At 32.4% G+C, this 19,660-nt stretch overlaps 1 protein-coding gene across 7 annotated transcripts in view; it reads right to left on the reverse strand.

The window, feature by feature from the left end:
* MTA1-like (metastasis associated 1-like) overlaps window positions 1-19,660 on the reverse strand; it is a 182,772-nt gene that overhangs the window by 59,048 nt on the left and 104,064 nt on the right. The gene's annotated exons all lie outside the window — the stretch shown is intronic.

Below are 19,660 nucleotides of genomic sequence, written 5' to 3' on the forward strand. Positions count from 1 at the left end.
GGTCAATGTATAGCTATACCATTTCTGTAGTATTTATTTATCAAAGACACATTAATCCACATATTGCACATTGGCAGTTCTTTCTTTCTGCACTTTCATACACGGCAATCACTTAGAATTTAATCTACATAAGTTCTACAGGCAAGTTTTTTCTTCAGTGCATGTTATTTCTTGAAATTTCATAATGGAGGACAAAAATTAAAAAAATAAAACAATTCAGAAAGAATTACCAACAAAAAAGATAAGCAAAAATATAAACTACAACACAAAATACATTTAAGTTTAGTTTCTCTTGTGCAGATTCACAGGTTTCTGCAAACTTATAGAGTACTGAACATAATTTTCTTTATGTATGAGTAAACTGTGTTAATTGCATTGGCAATCATAAGTAAGACAGTAATAGAACTATTTATGTTTAATTAGCTAAACTTAATTCCACAATGACTAAGAATTAAAATTACATTTTCTAACATATAGGATTACACCCTTCAATAAAATGTATAAAAACTAAATTTTTATGGTTAAAATAAAGTTGGCTAGAATTTAAGTCAAAATAAAAGTATGCATGCACCTTCTATGCATGTTGCAGGATTTGCTCATGCAACCAAATTACGCCTCGAATCAGCAGGTGTGCAATTCTACTTCGTAATACTGCGTTGTATTGACAGTTAAAGCAAAGGGTAAATAGAACAGGATTCAATCAATGTACATAAGAGAATGTTGTAAGCTATCTAGCAGGAATGAGCAGTTAAGCAGGTTTGGGAAAGGGTTTTATCCCTCCAAAATAAGTAAAGTAGGCATAAAATGATTTGGAAACGATTTCATATATTATTTATACATTCGAAAAACAAGAAACAAAATACGTAATAACACTGAACCAAATGATTGTAGAAAATAATGGTAGTGACTTCAAATTATATTTTCATGAAGGCAGAAATACCCAAGATTATAAGTTATAAAATCCCAAACAGCAGACCACTTTCATAGCGATTGAATAAGATGGAACTGCATACCTTAAGGCTTCTACATATTTCACACTTGATGAAAGACAATGCTAAAATAAAAGAGAATGCCTAACAAAAAAAGTTAAATTAGTATGCATCTTTTATGTGTTTTTTTAAATTAAATAATATGGTCTTTCTGGGCAATTACACTTTTCATATATGTTAAGAACTAAAAATCTAATACTTTTTCATCCTATACTATAACGCTTTTACTAATCTCTATTCCTTTCCATGTACTTGTTACCATTTTCCTCTATCTAGGGGGTGGGACATAGCATCCCAGCACATAAAATGGATCAGTAGACGTAAGGGGCACCACCATCACTAAGCATTATTCAATTACATGGGACCCATAAAATACTGGCCTCGGAAGAGGGGAATTGTGCATAGGCCACCCACCACTTAGCAGTCAATATATTTGCTTGAGAGTACTGCAAAACCTGGGATTTACTGAGGTACCTTTTGTAATATATATATAGTTATTCTATGAGTCATCTAAAGCCCATTTATTGATTATAACTGCTCTACGGAAGTCATATTATGCTGTAAAAAATACTGTATTTCATAGAATATAATGCTACTTAAAACTCTTTACCCAAAAACCTGGCTTGAATGCCTCATGAATAATACAAAATCGAGGTAGCTGGTAAGGTGTCATAAACTACCAGCACTTGTACATAGCACACTTCATAATATTGTGGTATTTCTCTATCAAATATCTTCATCATTCTTATTATCCCCACAGTATTATGAATATAAATAGTACTGAAGAATACTTTGATTAAATACGGAATTATCGCAAAAATTGGATGTGGATGTCACAAGCACACTTCATAATATTGTGGTAGTTCTCTATCAAATATCTTCATCATTCTTATTATCCCCACAGTATTATGAATATAAATAGTACTGCAGAATATTTTGATTAAATACGGAACTATCGCAAAAATTAGATGTGGATGTCACAAGATGGATACCTTAGTAAAATTGTTTAGTCAAGCCACCAAAAATTACCATTTTGTGTACCTGGTAATTATTGCAAGTATTGTAACAATAAAAAAGTCTTACAGTAATTTAAAAGATCTTGAGATACCAGTTGGAGACATTTTAACCTCAAAATAACTATTCCATTGACTACATATTAACATTAGCATGATAACAGAGGGGCAATGAGAATTTGAGGTCATCATATAGAGAAAAAAATGATAAGAAAACAGAAAACAGCTAGAAAAGCTATTGATGGCTGAAGAATTGGCAACCCTAATCTTCATGCTAGACATAATTTTAAGACTTGAAATAAACTAAAGGGTGATGAATGAGAGAAATTCTGTTGCCAAGAGATTGAATGAGGAACAAACACATCGTGGTTTTGGAAATTGGTCTTAATTTAAAGGGAATTTATCAATGTGCGGCCAAAATCATTAATTGTTCAATAATCCCAGCAGATTTCAGACTAATTATTAAAAATTCATAAATGTGTAATAAATGCATGAAATGGAACTTTGGAATTTTGAGATACAGTATTGCTGCAGAATGTACACTGTACTGTACATCCTAGCACAAGTGGGCCTGGCCTATTACTATTTATGGTTTTACCTCTTCCCTTCCCCACAACAATGAGTATATACATATATATAATTATCTACCCACAACAGGGTCCGAGATAATTGGGTAATCCCTGATATATACAATCAGTGTGTAAAGCAAACAGAGTGATCTGGAGGGGGAGGGAAAGAACTCTTCTGATAACCATTGCTCACTGAGGCAAACTTGCAACGTAACTAAGCTGGCCGACTAATCTAGTTGCAAGGGTTGGGTTTTAGGAATGGGATAATAATCACAGCTTTGGTGTGTTCGGGGACCTTTCCACTATATTACCATCTAATCACATACAATCCATCATGATATAGGCACGAAATTTGAAATTTAACATTACGGAAGCTATATTCAGATTTAGGTGTTTTCTAAGCATTTCTAAAGATCGTGTTTCTGTTTTTGAGTATGCTATTGACCTGTCTGTCAAGCAGCAGGATTTGCTCCTGAAAACCAAGTTAAAGAAATTGACTTTAAATTTCTCATTTGGTAAATAAAACTAATTTCCTAGGGGAAGGGACAATTTTGTAGTTTAAACCAAATTCAAACACTACTTTCTTTAAAAGACCAACATACCCCGCTAAATAATTTTTTACCTTGTTTCGTCTTATTTCCATTATTCTATCTTAATCCTATATCTTTATCTCCTGTGGTAAGGTGCTTTCCCAACTGAAACTTTTGCGATTGTAACACTCAGTTTTTCTAACTAGGTTTGCTCTTAGGCTACTTGTGAAATTGAACACTAGAATAAATAGTGTAATTGAGGAAGAAAAAAGGTAAAAATTTTATAAATCCTACTACAATTCCTGCATAAATATTACCGTATATTTCCCCGTATAAGACGACCCTATAGTCCAAAATTTAACCATTAAAAATGGGGGGTTGCCTTATACTACAGTTATAAAAATCACACCTTGAATTCTATGTCAGGTTTATCAGTAGGCTAGCCTAAGTTGAGGTGCGATACCTAACGACACACGAAATGATTTACATTAATATATATAAATGTATAATGAAAGTAATAATACCCAATTTTTACCGTATATATTATTGGCATATCTACAAAAATGGCATAAATGATAAATTCGAGGAATAATTCATATCAGATACCAACTTTTAACCATACGAGCACAGCTGAGAAAATGTAAACATCGAGTATTGGTTGCGTTGTTAGCAACTTTTCTCTCGCTAACCTTTCAGTAATTTTAATGCTAGTGTTAATTACGATAGTAATAACATACTGTATAGGATATCATGATATTTATTTATTTAAACATTTTTATTTTTAGCTGTAAATAAAGATTTTGGATTACAAACAGTAAAACCTTTATTTCTCAATAAAAATTACGGTACATTACAGTATTGCATTTAAAACTTAAAAAAATTGTAAAACTTTTTTTCAAATCAAGATTAAACATCAAACCTGCGACATGTATATATCTAAAACCCATAAAAATCCTCACAGTTATCACTGTCTGTTTCGAAAAGCTGTTCAAACATATCACGAGATTTATCATATATGCCATCATCGTAAGGATTCCAGTCCGGTTCCGGTGAGTCGACTTTGGCTTCGTCGTCGCATTCGTACAATAAATCGTCTTCACTGCCATCCATGGCATTTGAGATCCCGCATTTTTAGAATGATTTATGACACTTTCCACCTTTACATTATCCCATGCTTTTATAACAAACTCGCAAAGAACATCAAAGAACATAAAAGAAGAAGAAAGAGAGGAACGACCATTTCGTACGTGAGTAGCTGATAAGCGTAAACAAAACAATGCAGCCTACGTGACGTGTGTTCTAGGAAACAATAAAGGATTTGCTTTGTTATTTCATTTATTTTGAATTTATAAGGATACAGTAAGTAATATCATCATCTTTACATAACCTATATTTCATAAGATACCTGGTGTGGCAAAAGCTAGCCTAGGCTATACATAGATGGTTTTATGATTGAGCAGTCGTCTCATACTACCGATATGAGATAAATTCATAAAAATTTGCTCTAATTTTGTACCTCGTCTTATATAAAGGTTGCCTTATACGCGGAAATATACGGTATTTTCATACTGAGTAGTACTGTACTTTATATACTTCTGCATGCTCATATTACAATGTATATATATGTTCAGCAACGTAAAAACTATCCTTTACAAAAGCGAACACTTTTCTGTGGATAAATCATCACACCATTCACATAACAGTAGAGAGGACTTGGCGGAGAGTACAACACATTTTACAAAATCTGCTTTTACTAAAGACAAGTCTGGTAAACAATATCAAGGACAACCTAGCATAATGAAGCAGCAGAACATGGAGCAAAATTTATCTTTTTTTGTTAGTATTTATCTTTTTTTGATTTGATTTTTCGTTTATTAGCTTAGTGTTATGTACACAAGTTCACAAAATTTTCAGGCTACATAAAATATATAATTACCAATGAATAACATATGTGATTCAACACACTGATTTGATAGTGATTACAGTAAATATTTTGGATATGCTTGTCCTAGACAAAGGATCTCGGTAGAGACATTTTCCATGGTAAAATATTGAATTTATCAAAAGTGTTCTTCTCACTTCAAATGGGTTTTTATGACGTTCCGCAAACAGTAGTAGTTAAACTATATACAACATACTATACAGACAATATTGCCTGGGGCTACAAGGTAGTACAAACTTCCTTCTTGGGGATTTTAACTGCTGACCAGTAAACAACCAAGATAAATCTTGTAAATTCGACCACAGAAGTATTAGAAGGGTGGGAATCGAATACTGTACACTATATGATGTAAGCCCTTAGATTTAGATGGCCTTACTGCACACATTTCAAAAGTTGATATTCAATCCCATTCCCAAGCCACCAGCAGTCAAAATGTATATTTCTTATCCGAAAGATGGATCCACATATCTTGAAAAGGCAATCTTGCTAGAATTGAATTAGATTTCACATACCTACAAAGGCTAAGAAGAAAAAGGACCCTAATATGATGCACCATATACTAGGCCTAACTTTCGTTGTCCACCATAATTTATATCTGTATAGTAATACACATCATAGTAACATTGTCCAATATTATGATTTGCAAAGGTTAAGTAAGACTCCGGACAATGTTGAAAACCCCAAATAATTGCTACTTCCATATGATACTCCCATGATATGGCCCCCAACCCCCTTGCCTATAATTAGCAAGAACTTCTGTATCTTTGCCTTGAAAGGTAACACAAAGGGTAATAGTATTCATGGCTATATAATACCAAGAACAGGAATAACACCTAATAGAAAAGATAAAAAAGTTATTATTACCCAAGGACTTGAAAATTCTTTTATACCATATAATAATATGCATCACTGCTATGTAGTAGAGTATGCTGTGCTTTTGAGTGATTTTATATAAGACTATGTATTTTTTTCTTCTTTTTTTTTGAGTTAAGGTGCATTAACATTCATAAATTTTTAGAGCACCTTACCTTGAAATATATTAAAGTATTGTTATATAAGAACAAATACAGTGCAATATACTCAGTTATATAACGGGAGAATAAGTTGAGACCGATATTCTTATATATAAGGGAATTTCCAAGGTCTTGTGTAATACTGTGATTGGTTTTATTTTTTTCTCTATCATTGCCTGGTCTGTTGCTTATATCGTTGTGAATAAATAACTGGTATTAGTAAGGTCTCACTGGAACAATCTTACTTTAGCACTCAATTCCTGTTAGATTAAACTACTTCCCAATAATTAAAACCATCCTGGCCTCTTTTCATGTGCAGCATACAAATAATTTTTCAGTTAAACCAGCATGCAGTTAAGGCAGTTGGGTAACAAAAAAATTCCAATATTAAAGATGTTGGTTCACATGCCCCCCCCCCCCCCCTTGCTTCAATTCTGCACTAAAATTTTAGTAGACTAAAGTATTTCCATTTGGTAACACATTTGAGATTAGGCATCAAGGTTTTCCATCAACACAGACCTCAATAATCACAGCAAATAAATAAACTGTAAATATTTGGAAATGTAGGTATATTTTCTCCATTTTCCCCAAAACCTGATCAAGGTTACTGTTCATCGAGTGATAAAATCTGCTATTCAACACTACTTCCATAGCAAAATTTAACAAATTACTATTATAATGAAATTCTTTAATATAAACAATTAATATATTCTCATGTTTACATATAATCTAAATTTTTGGTGATTGTAAAAACCTAAACAGTATGAAATCTATGAAGCAAATTTTCTGTAACAAAAATCAATCTATTCTTGAAGACACTTGAATTTTGTCACATATAACCATTAAAGTTTGATAACTGTAGTTTCAAGGTATACCATAATCTTACATATCAAAATGTTGGCCTACTGTTTACAGTACCTTGTTTCAATAAAAAAAAAAAAAAAAAAAAAAACATTAGGAAATAAAAAACAAAAATAGAAGAAAACTATTGGTCAACAAAGTTTGTGACAACGTTCGTAAAGTTTCAAGTATACTGTACATATTAAAGAGATAACAATTTCTATTTCATTTTACCTCAAAAAAAAAGTAGCCTTATTACAAAGGATATGATTATGGATATTTCACACTGTATCTTTGAAAATACATATGCAAGCATTTCCTATTGCCTTCTTTGGTTAGTCTACTACACTGCTATATCCAAGGTCAAGTTTATTCATGAAAGTCAAAATACCAACTTCTTCATAATTATATTATATTATTCAGGTACAAAAATATCACCATGACTCAACCTTGAAAAATGTTCTCACACAATTCATCACTGATGTATGTAGTGCAGCAATTAAGAATTTTGCTGCTATAATTAGCACACTAATAATCCGAAATCCTTAAAAGTATTCATATTTTAAGTGTCTTTGCAATATAGTAATTTTTATCAAGTACATGTTTTGGATAAATTAAGTTTCCAATCTTAATTTTTTTCCGATAGAAATAGTTTCATATTCTAGATAGCACAATAGCGGTAAAGTTAATTCAGCTGACAGAAAACAATAGAAAACCAACTACATAGTTGTTGGCTGCTAAAATGTGCCAAAAACAAAAGAAAACTATGTATAACAGAACTGTAATGATAAACAATAACTATGAAAAAAATGCCAAATTATATATTTTACCCACTAAAAACTGGCAATTAAGTGGTGAACATTCAAGTAAAAGTCTAGTAGTAACATTTTTTTTTTTATGAAATTAAAAAATAATACAATATGTTTATCAAATGTATGAAAGACTATTTTTTAATGTATTTTCTCTTGTAAATATAGCTATGCACTCTTGCTTATAGACGTTGAAAGTTTGGAGAAAGGGAGAGGAGGGTCAGCTGACAAAAGAGAAGGATTTCACAAGTCTGGCCTTTATAGTAAAAATGCATGTACAGTATAAACTTCATTTCATTGTTTACGTGAGAGAGAGATATTCATGTGTATTTCAAGTAAAACATATTTGTTCAACATATCCCATTAATTGGCCTTGACCTACTGCAAAAGTGTCCAGTTGCATCAAAACGGGTCCCTTCCACTCAACACCTGTAGCGACCCGGGGCCCCCTCCCACCCAACACCTGGACCGACCTGACAAGTTAACGGTTCCTACCTAATTCCGTGTAAATAACATAAAACATTACTTCCAGATGCACATATCACTCTACATTGTGCCAGAAATGTTTACTGTCTATATTCTTCTACACTAATAACTCTTAATTCTATCAAAAATACTGTATACGTGTTTTGATGAGATTTAAGTCTTTCGTGTTTTTTTTAATTTTTGGATTACCGAAGTTTAGCCTATGCAGTTTTTCGTTTCCTGGATTTGATAGTGATTTTCGGTAGCTTTGCAGCTCTTCCTTAGACCTTTTTACTATATGTGCTGAAGCTATTACTGTATTTATATGTGATATTAATTTTATTATGTAGTAGATGATGATAATTTCTTGCTTTGGTACTATTCACAAAAAACACATATTAGCACACACACACACACAACAGCACGCAATAAACTGGTATTTTTAAAATTATAAAGTAAAAAAGGTAACTTATACTAATTTATAACATAACATCTTTATTTCTAAATAACGTACATTTAAACTTGCGTGAAAATCAAATATATAAAATCAACGAATTCCTGTAAAATTACTAGTTTTTTATACAGTACTGATACTACAGTTATATATATAAATTATTTTTAAGGAAACAATATATTAATAGCATTCTTCAAAATAAGTCATAAATGATTACTGGCAGTAACAACAGTTGCACTGATTCAGAAATGGTGATGGATATAATTAGCTTTTTTTAATTTATTGTATTTCTTTTTTGAAAAGTTTTATGTCATGTCATCATGGAGGGGAGAATAGTGCCTATGAGCGATCTCTTTTTCAAGCCAACATCATAAAAAAATACTTTACAAAAATATATATATATATATACAATATAATACAGTATTCAAAATTCATGGGAATAGAACCTGCTAATCACCAAATGCATTTTATCATTTTGGGAACAGTTACCTTTGTGTACATGATACTAAAAGATCATTGCAGCCTACTTTCAGCAGCTAGCTGGATTGCTGCCTGCCTTCTACTTTTTGTCCGTTCAATTCAGGTTCTTCGAACCTAGCTGTGTACAATCTTCAACTTTATCTTGCTCCAATTTACATCTCTATTTAAAGAATAAATCCTTTTGGCAAGTCCTCAAGTCCAGAAATGTGACAATGTGGTCTAGTTAAATCAAATAAAGAAATCAGTTGTTATCACGACAAAAAAGTGAATACATTTTAGAGAAAGAAGCTATTAATAAGAAACTATAAAATAGCAAATCACCAACAATTAAAGCGATATAGCGTTTGAGATCAAATGAACTGCAATTGCTCGAAAATGTCATATGATCTCTCAGGAACACCATATTCTAAATGGGACAAATTCAGCTGTTCTACAATTGTGTAATCACCTTTAAGATCTTTTTGGATGGTACGTTTTTCCAGACACAATTTACTTCAAAACAATGCATCTTACGGGTAAAAGGTATCGATTAAAGGAAATAGGAAATTAAATTTACAAAAGTTTATTTCTATAATGGTTTTCTTTAAAATTAAGTTTTTTTCTGCAACCAAGCCCAAAATTAAAATACATATTTCTGTGAAAAGAGAAAAAATTGAGGTTGGTCTCATATTTCCTTTAATATTTCCTTAACAAACAACTTTACAGTCAAATATTATAGAACAGAATTTCTAGAGTGAAATTTTACTCCAATATGGCATTTTTACTTTTACATGCTAATATTATGCACAAGAAACCCACAAAAGGAAAGACAGCTAATTCAAAGTCCATACAAAATGGATGAAAATAGTGGGTTCAGAAAAAAAAATAGCAAAAGTTCATGTTGCATGAATGTAATATTTAAGCCTTTAGAAACACAAGAGTAAAAAAAAATACAACACATTCTACCATCTTTGATTAGCACAATTCTACATTAAAAATGGAGGACTTTGTCATTGTTCGAGATCAAGTAATGTACGTCCTTAAATATACATTCTAACAAATTTCATTACTAGTAAGTTAGAACGATCTCAAGAAATTCATATTTGGCATTATACTTGACCCTTATCCCTATGCATTCCTGGGTCAAAGGGCAAGCCTTACATTTCTAAAATCATGGCTTAGACTTCTGACTTTCCTTTATAGAAACCACATTAAAATCTCATAATCAAAGAGAATTATGCATACAAAACCATTCAGGAATATTATAAAGTACAGTAGTAGCAATTGTTTATTTACTAACTATGACGTTATTGAAACTATCTTTTTTTCTCAGTTTAAGAAATTCATGAATGTAATACAACTAAAAAATTATTTTTTCACGGAAAGATAGTCATGAATGAACCACTTAATAATCATAACTCTAAGGCTGTGTGTGTGTTATGAGGTGCTGCTGCAAATTCTGCGGATAAAATTATAAACATTTGTGAAAAGTCACCATCTAATAACAACAATGCAAGCAAAAAGAGTGTCTTCCATTATTATTCAAGCTGGTCAACTGGTACTCTGTTGCTGCAAACATAATCACACGAACAAGAAAGCAATAACAGCCACCAAGAAGAGGAAGAGAGAAGACACAATGTTTGTCTTTCATCATCATTAGGACCACAGCCAAACATTCACCTTGCAAAAGAAGTTTGAAACGATATAATCATGATGGAAGGAAAAAGTGCAGTAAACTATATACCAATACAATGGGTAAAAAATATTAACACGTAGTTAAAAGTGCAGGTGGATCCTCAAGTACTGTTTCAACCATTACTTATGAAAGCCAGTAATACTGAAGTCAGCTAAATGAAATCATGAAGTAAAGTATGAGCTTTCAGTATAGCCTCCATTGCTGTTCAAAAGATATAGACTACCTCAAGTGCCGCTAGGCCTCCGCTTGCAAAATGCAATTGGTCGAATTAAGCCAACTTCTGATACTAAATGTTTTCCTTATGGTGATGGATCCTTGCTCCAATGCATTAAATGGACTACAAGAAAAACAACAATCCTAGTGTTTTTTTTTTATGGGTACAACAATAGTACATCAACAAAATGCACGACTCATCAAAGATGTGTTATTGGCGTTAACTTTTGCCCAACATGTTCATCTGGCACCTACTCAAGTCTATTTTTAGAAATAAGGAGCAATTTTTAGCAAATTACAAAAACAACAGTTTTATTACCATCCTGTCTGAAACTCTGAAGGAACAAGGGGTGTCTACAAAGCAAGAAGATCCTCTAATAGTGCAGGAAGCAGTTAAAGTAACATATGTAACAGCAGAGGATATTGCCAATGTTGGTTCTCCTCTCTCATCACATGAAGCCTAAAAGTCATCGCCTGCTCCTGGTATCAGAAAAATCCAAAATGAAGCACTGCATTTTAAACACTGAAGAAATTGCTTCACAGCTTGATGAAGAATGCTGCAGTGGTCTGTCATTTATGCATGCTATGTGGATGTGATATCAATCAAGATTAAATATCAGAGTATCTCTTGATGAACTGAGAAAGATAAAAGTTCCAGAGCAAAGTCATGCAATGGAATAAACCATTGTTTGACAGAACCCACTCTGCCGAGTGTCCATGTGAGCACCCCATCCAGACAATGGAACACATACTTCGTGGGTGTAAATAGGACCCAAGTTGTAGATTAGGACCTCTACGAATGTAATTAGGCCGCTATAAAGTGGATGCAACGTTGCTACAATATGATGATGAATATTTTCATCTATTGCATGGACTCAAAATTGGGTATATTTTGTTTTTGACATTAGCTGAGTAAAATTTTACCATGTAAAGAAAAAATACTTATGCCAACCTTAAGTAAAATCTTCATTAAGATACAACTGGATACGTTTTACTGTAAAATTAGTAGTTTAGGAACTATTTAATGAAAAGCTAGACAAAATTCCATTGCTTTACTAGTTAAAAAAAAATTCTGAATTACAATTTTAGAATTGTGTGTAAAAAAAAATTTCAATTCTAAAGCAAAACCTTATGGAAATGGACTTGTGTAGAATTTAATTTACTATTTTTTTTTTTTCTTTTTTTTTGGTCACCATACCTCTTAACCGGAAGATGCGCTAATTTCGAGAAGAGAGAAAATATGAAGAAAATATACTAAAAGAAAACTTTAAAAGTAGGTATTACTTTAAAAAATGGTAGAATTTGTACTATATTGGATATGGTGTTACTAAGTGTCCATATAACACTTTCATGCAATAAAATAAACATTACCATCCGTTTTTCTAAACCACCTTCTCTCACCTATTTTCCATGGACTAGAAATAACATTTCTAGACACTTAAGGGACTTATTTCTCAAATGATCTGTAAATTGTGAGCAAGTACCGAGGAAAAGTAAAATACCGAAAGCAATTCATATCTGATTTAAGTCAGTAGTATACAATATTTAAATTTGTTCAAATTAGATTTACTCATAATGAGAATGTGTTCATATTTACATATGTATAATCTAATACAGCTGAAAATTTATGATGCTATCCATCAAGTACTTAACGTCACATATACTGCATTAAAATTTGATGAAAATTGAATGTTTAGCAGATAAAACCTCACATATTTCGCATGAACAATTTAATGCAAATAAAAAGTTCAGTAGATGAAAAAGAAATCCTGTTTACTACTATCAGTATTTATCTGTTTTACCCGGCAATAATACATGGATGATGAAAAGCATAAATAGCATATGATCAGTTTTAAAGGATTCTCATCCAAACCAAGATACAATAAATTTCATGACAAACCAATTAATTACAAATAGGCTTAACCAGTGCTGAATTACCCCAAAACCAAGTACGTAACTTCTTAAATTTTGAAGAATTAGACGGCAAGTAACAGAAGATACATGCATGTCTTCATCCCCTAGGTACCTGGCAATTATATTTTCAACTAGTTTTCACTCATTTTTGCAATGTTATTCAATTTCTTGTTATCTTTTCCTAATAAAAAAAAATTCTATTAATTTGTTTCTCTTTTAAGTTTAATCAATAATTACATATCAACTACAAGATGTTTTTAAATCTTCCCAAAAATACTGAATCTTTCTGAATTGCACTATAATAGAAAATGGTTACCTGGTTTTAGTTCATAATTCAGTGATCTATTAATATCACCAGTTTTGAAATAAAAATTCAACTTATTACTGCCTTTAATTTGCTCTCCCAAGCCCTTGTACTAATAACATTGCTGTTTTATCTATATTTTAGTTCCAACAGTTTTGCTTTCTCCATCATAAGGTTCAATACTACACAGTATTCTAAAAATTTAATTCCCACAGTGATCAAATTGTGGAATGATCAACAGCTGAATCGATGGAACTTCAGAAGAATGTGATGTTGAAGAAGCTGACATAAGTGTGTCTTCCTAGTTTATATATGGCATCTATTTTAAGGTCTTTACTGACCTAGATATTTCATATTCTTTATTTATTACTTTTCATATAGCTTATTTATTTCCTTTCCTCACAGGGGTATTTTTCCCAGAAGGAGCCTTTGGGCTTGTAACATCCAGCTTTTCCAACCTGAGTTGTAGCTTAGCTAGTAATAATAATATTTAAAATTTTCCTTACCCGACACAAATAACTTCAGCTCTCCTTGTAATTACAAGGAACATTAACTTTAGCAGAGTTCTAGGTCATGTAGCTTCACTTGTATTTGTTAACTCATAAGCACTACTGTACCTCGACAAATGGTGCAAATTATGGTATCTACAGCACCATTAGTTGTGCTTCATTTATATTTTCCTGTTGTCAACTGATCTAATATTTCTTATTTCTTCTTTGTATCTATATTACATCTTGTACACCACCCCCAAAAAGGTAATTTTTTTTTTTCAAATACAGAAGTGAATATTCACCTCTACTTCTATTGCAAAGGCATGTACAGTAATGAAGGATACATTGCAATAAAATAAACAAAAGTCTCAAATTACTTGTGCAGTTTTCTAATTAATCTCCAGTATCTCCTGTATTTAAAAAGTTTACATCAAAAGGAAAGTTTGAGAGGCTATTGTGTTAACTTTCTAATTGCATAATTAAAAAAAAAAAAAGATCATCTACTTTTAATCAACTAAAGAAAATTTATTTGTCTTGAAGTGTACCCCATTTTACTACCAACATCTTTCATAGAAAAATTAATACTCGCTAATAAAAACCTCTAAAATTTTTCCATACAATATTTGTATAAAACTGCATGAACGTAGTACAAATGTTACTATAGACATAAGAGCTATCCTCCAAAATTTTCCCTTTCAGATATATATGATGAGATTGAAGAAGATATAAATGCATTTTGTCATTCATAAAGCAAAAGGTTTGAATATTTTTCTATCTCGTCTAGAATGCCTATACAGAACAACCACCCAAAATAAAACTGCAGACATCCAGAATACTGTTTGCTTAAAATCTAGTCAAGATAGCAACGGAAATTTCACGACAATAGGTCTACGGTCCTGCAGTTCAAATGGAAACAGTCAGACCAGGTTTCATACACTACAGCAAGGTACATATAGATGGAGATCTATTTCATACACTACAACAAGTATATGAAGATGGAGAACTAGATCACCATTGTATTAATTAGTGATTCAAGCAATCAAGATTTTGAAAACTGTTTTAGCGTTACTGGAAGAACAAATCAGTCAAGACTTCTTTCTACTTAAGTACCGGTAGTCACTGCTAAATTTCAGTATTCCTGGTAAGCTGGTACCATTAAGTTACTTCAAATAAGAGGTCACCTCAGGACATTCGAAGTGTTGGTTACTAAGGCTGCCCAAGATACTCACTACTACTGGCTCTAAAATAGTGCATTAGATCTCTAGAGGCAGCAAAGACTCGTTACATCTAAATGTTCACATTTAAAAATGACAAAGAAACCTTCTTCAATTGTTAAAAGACCACTAGGTAACAACTTGAAATAGTTAAAAGATATCAAACTCTTCTTATTTAATCCTTCAAGTAATTTCAATATAAATCATTACTCCACTCTCAAAGCTTTTCTATTCACACTATGCACCCTATTCTGCTGGACTAAAATCATCAGACCTTTGCATAAGTTGGGAATCATGACTTCTTTACCTCGCCCATTCATAGCATCTAAAGCTTCTTATGAATAGTGATTTTTATGACTAATTTCTATTTTGTTTTTATACCAATACATCAATATAAAAAGTTTTCATTTCTCACTTCCCCATGACTATTTTGTATGATGCATAAGGATGGCAGGTATAACCTACAAAGGGTTGATGACTTGCTTAATTCAACAAGAAGTTATGCAAGAGATACTACCACTAGAGAGTTATGGGATCCTCTGACTGGCCAGATAGTACTACATTGGATCCTTTTTTCTGGTTACGGTTCACTTTCCCTTTGCCTACACATACACCAAATAGTCTGGCCTATTCCTTACAGATTCTCCTCTGTCCTCATACAACTAACAACACTGTGATTATCAAACAAATCTTCTTCGCCCAAGGGGTTTTACTGCACTGTAATTGTTCAGTGGCTACTTTCTCTTGGTAAGGGTAGAAGAGACTCTTTAGCTATGGTCAGCAGCTCTTCTAGGAGATGAACACTCCAAAATCAAACCATTGTTCTCTAATCTTGGGTAGTGCCATAGCCCTGTACCATGGTCTTCCACTGTCTTGGGTTAGAGATCTCTTGCTTGAGGGTACACTCGGGCCCATTATTCTATCTTATTTCTCTTCATTTGGTTTTGTTAAAGTTTTTATAGTTTATTTAAGAAATATTTATTTCAATGTTGTTACTGTTCGTGAGATATTTTATTTTTCCTTGTTTCCTTCCCTCACTGGGCTATTTTCCCTGTTGGAGCCCCTGAGCTTACAGCATCTAGATTTTCCAACAGGGTTGTAGCCTAGCAAGTAATAATAATAATAATAATAATAATAATAATAATAGACTTCAATATGTACATGCCTGGGATAATTTAACACTGAATTAAGCCTATTCATGATTTTTGAGTTTGCATGAAAATATTAATTCCTTTTAATGCGATTTATTTCTCGTCTTAATGTTCATAGGAACTTGAAAACAAAGCATGATTATTAAGGGACCTATAACCTTTCCATTTTTTCTATTTTGCATTTACTCAGTGTAATTCCAGCAGCATGACTATTTGATTCTCCTTTTTCTTTATTCAACAATGAACAAATGCCATAAGTTTTCAAGAAAAACTGCAAAATCAAAGACTTCTACAAAACCACAACCCTTTCATTTTCCTTTCACTCTCACAACCATTTAAGTACAGCATTGCATTTCTAGATAGGATAAAATGCTTTGTAACTCCCCCTCTTCAAGTTATAATGTAAAAACAAGTTCACCATAGTATTCTTTTCTGACTGATAATAATAATGATGCCTATAACACATATTTTCACCTTTCATATTATATCAACTAATGACCCCATTGCTTGAAGTTTGATAACAGGAATGTTTCTTATTATTAGTCACCAGGTAGTTACTACCAGTAGTATTGGAATGCTCCAATACTACTAATGTAAGTATCGTACAAAATCTTTCCGTTTTAGCAATCAAACACAACTAACCCCGTTGAAGTATTTCATGTAAACACCAACACATGTTTCCCACATGTCGAATGAGCCAATAAGGCAGGAGATTGACTCTGGTTTTCTGTGATGGGTCAGAGCCCCAGGTCTGCAAAAGTATTGATAATAGAAAGTTAGACATTTAAGCAGGTCTCTTTAGAAGTGTATAACTGACCATATCTGCAATAATACAGTATTATTATACAGTTGCATAAAAAAATTAGTTATAAGCAATGATACCTAAAGTATGAAACCCCACAAGTAAACACACCAAGGACTCGATATATGACATTGCTGAACTAAAGTGACGTCTCTTGTCCAAAGTATCTATACTGTTATGTCTTGATGCAGTGATAATGTTAACTTGAAGAGTAACATCGAGCACTGAATGGCAGAGGTTCATTGCACCACTCCTCATGCCTCAACTGCATTACTTTCTGATTTATAATTTCAATTTTCTCTCTTGAATTTTCTGGATAGACATTTTACCATTCTTAAATGCCAATTATCTCTAAACAAAGCCTTGGGGAAATCCATGTTAAGAAAAAAAAAAAAAATAACTTGGCACTTTCTAAACTAATCTACAATAACACCTTTGTACTCTACACGCTACAAGCTTCTTTTTTCTCAAGTTAAAATTAGTGAAGCTTAGAATTACTCCTCTGTGCCCAAAAAACTTGGTGCCAGCAAGATTCTTTTTCTATCGAGTTGAATTAATGCTGTTTGGACAATAAAGGTAGAGGGATGAATGTTGTTGCTCAACAGCTTTTCAGCAAAACCCTTCATGGATTAAAACACGCAAAGATCGGTTAATGCAGTTCCAATTCATAACAAAGACCTCTCAACCTATTCATAGTAAGTTTCTAAAAAGTTATAAGAAACATTATCTCTTAAAAACTTCCGATTAGGAATCAACATTAGATGGAGACAATGTAAGAGAAACCAAAAGACAATCTTCTCAGACCCAGTTGGCAAAATCTAGCTAGAAGCAGGATCGTTCTTAATCTGGGTCTTATCTTGGCTGGTGCTACTACTCTCACAGTGTACATAAAATTTCAAGGCATCAAGCTAATCCTAGAGTTGTATACCTGGCCATATGTTAGACTTATACAGTAAGAGGATTTGAGGCAGCAGGAATTTCTTGGCTGCTGGGTCACAAGCCATGTTTTAGGATGAAATGGGCTTTGCAATGCTTTTACAGGGTAGTGACTTGTTAAGACTCATTCTCCTATGGTTCAGTCATAAGTTTAATCATTTGTTTAATTTTGGTTAACAGTGCACCTTAAACGCTCCACCAGAAATCTTACTCCTGGCACGGAATTAGTAGAGGTTTAAGACCATGTATGTACACCCTGACACGATGTACAGAACATATTAAAAATTATCCTTTAGTTTAGATCACATAGATGACCCCATTCAGCAGATAATACAAAATCTGCTGAAATGTATTTATACTTGTACTTAAGTACATTGTCAAGAACTTGAACTTAAATCTTGGGCAAATCTGTACATGTACTTACTTTTTTTCTCAGTACTTATACTTGTCTACAAGTACAGTCCCATGTACTTGGACCCATGCCTGTTGATATTAATATCCTTTAGTTAATTCCACAAACCAAAAAAAATCAACTTATTGATTGACATGAAATAAGAGAATGTCAATCTAAGGCAACAAAAGAAAGACTTTGGAAGAGAAGAACAATATCCTAACAAATAAACACTACAAAAACTCTAACTCAGGGTTAGGAAAAAACTGACAAGTTCCTTAAATAAAAAAAAACACTCACAGCCAAACCCACCTACCATTACTAATTTTAATTGTTACCAAGACAAGAAAAATAAAGGCAATATTGTCATTTTCTTAGAGAATTTCATGATGATTTAAAAAAAAAATTATATATTCATTGCAACCAATTCATTATTAGAGAAACAAAATCACTTGTTATACCATATATGATTTTAAAAATGGAAATTCTCAAATATAAAAATGAAAAAAAGTTATACTAATCTGTGAAGACAGCAACAAGACAGGCAGTTAAATATTTTTCAAGAAATACGCTCAAGTTGTGAGACAAGCCTGGATGGGAGGGACACATAACTTCTGCTTTATCCAACAAGGAATATCGTGTCCAAGCCCTTTATTGACCAAACCAATAAGGTATAATGAATATACAGTAGAGTTTGTTATGATATAAAACATAATTTTTCACTATCTCATTAACCACACAGTGACCCCATTTACAGTCTGGATGCTACCAGACAAGTGTTCTTCATCTTGTAAACAGATTAAGCAAAATGGTTAGAGACTCTTCATATAAACACCCTTTAGACAAATCCTTAGATAATACCTATCGCTCTTAATATTCTCACACAAATATTATGACTAAATATTACCAAGGCCAAGACAACACTTCGCATATTACTAGCTATTATGGAAAAAGAGCTTTGGTTCCAAAATATTTAATTCATTTATAAGAAAATCAATCTATCCTCCAGATTATAAATCGTAAGTTTTCCAGTAAAATCCGAACCTATGCAAAAATCTGATGGACTCGGCAGACAACTTGAAGACAGCATAGGCCAGGGACCAAGACCCAAAAGTATTTTATTAAAAAAAGAAGATTAGTCCAAAATAAAATAACCTAGTGAAACGGAAGAGAAAATACAAGATGTCAATGTGGACCAAAAATTTTCCTGACGTCATCAGAAGGAAAAGGGAGAAAAAAGGAATAGGAAACAAATGATGATGTAATCTATCAAAACAAGTGAGGAATAGATGTGCACAACCATGTATGGTAACAGTTGGAGTAAACGCTAGACGTGCAAGAGCAATATTAAGACTGCTATCTACATAAGACTGGTACCTAAAGGGTTATCTTGAAGGCTATAGATGTTCATAGGGTCTAGCTAGCTTCTTTTGAATTAAAATTAATCAGGATTATCTCAACTGCC

This window comes from Palaemon carinicauda, chromosome 7 (genome assembly GCF_036898095.1).
Source record: "Palaemon carinicauda isolate YSFRI2023 chromosome 7, ASM3689809v2, whole genome shotgun sequence".
Lineage (NCBI taxonomy): Eukaryota > Metazoa > Arthropoda > Malacostraca > Decapoda > Palaemonidae > Palaemon > Palaemon carinicauda.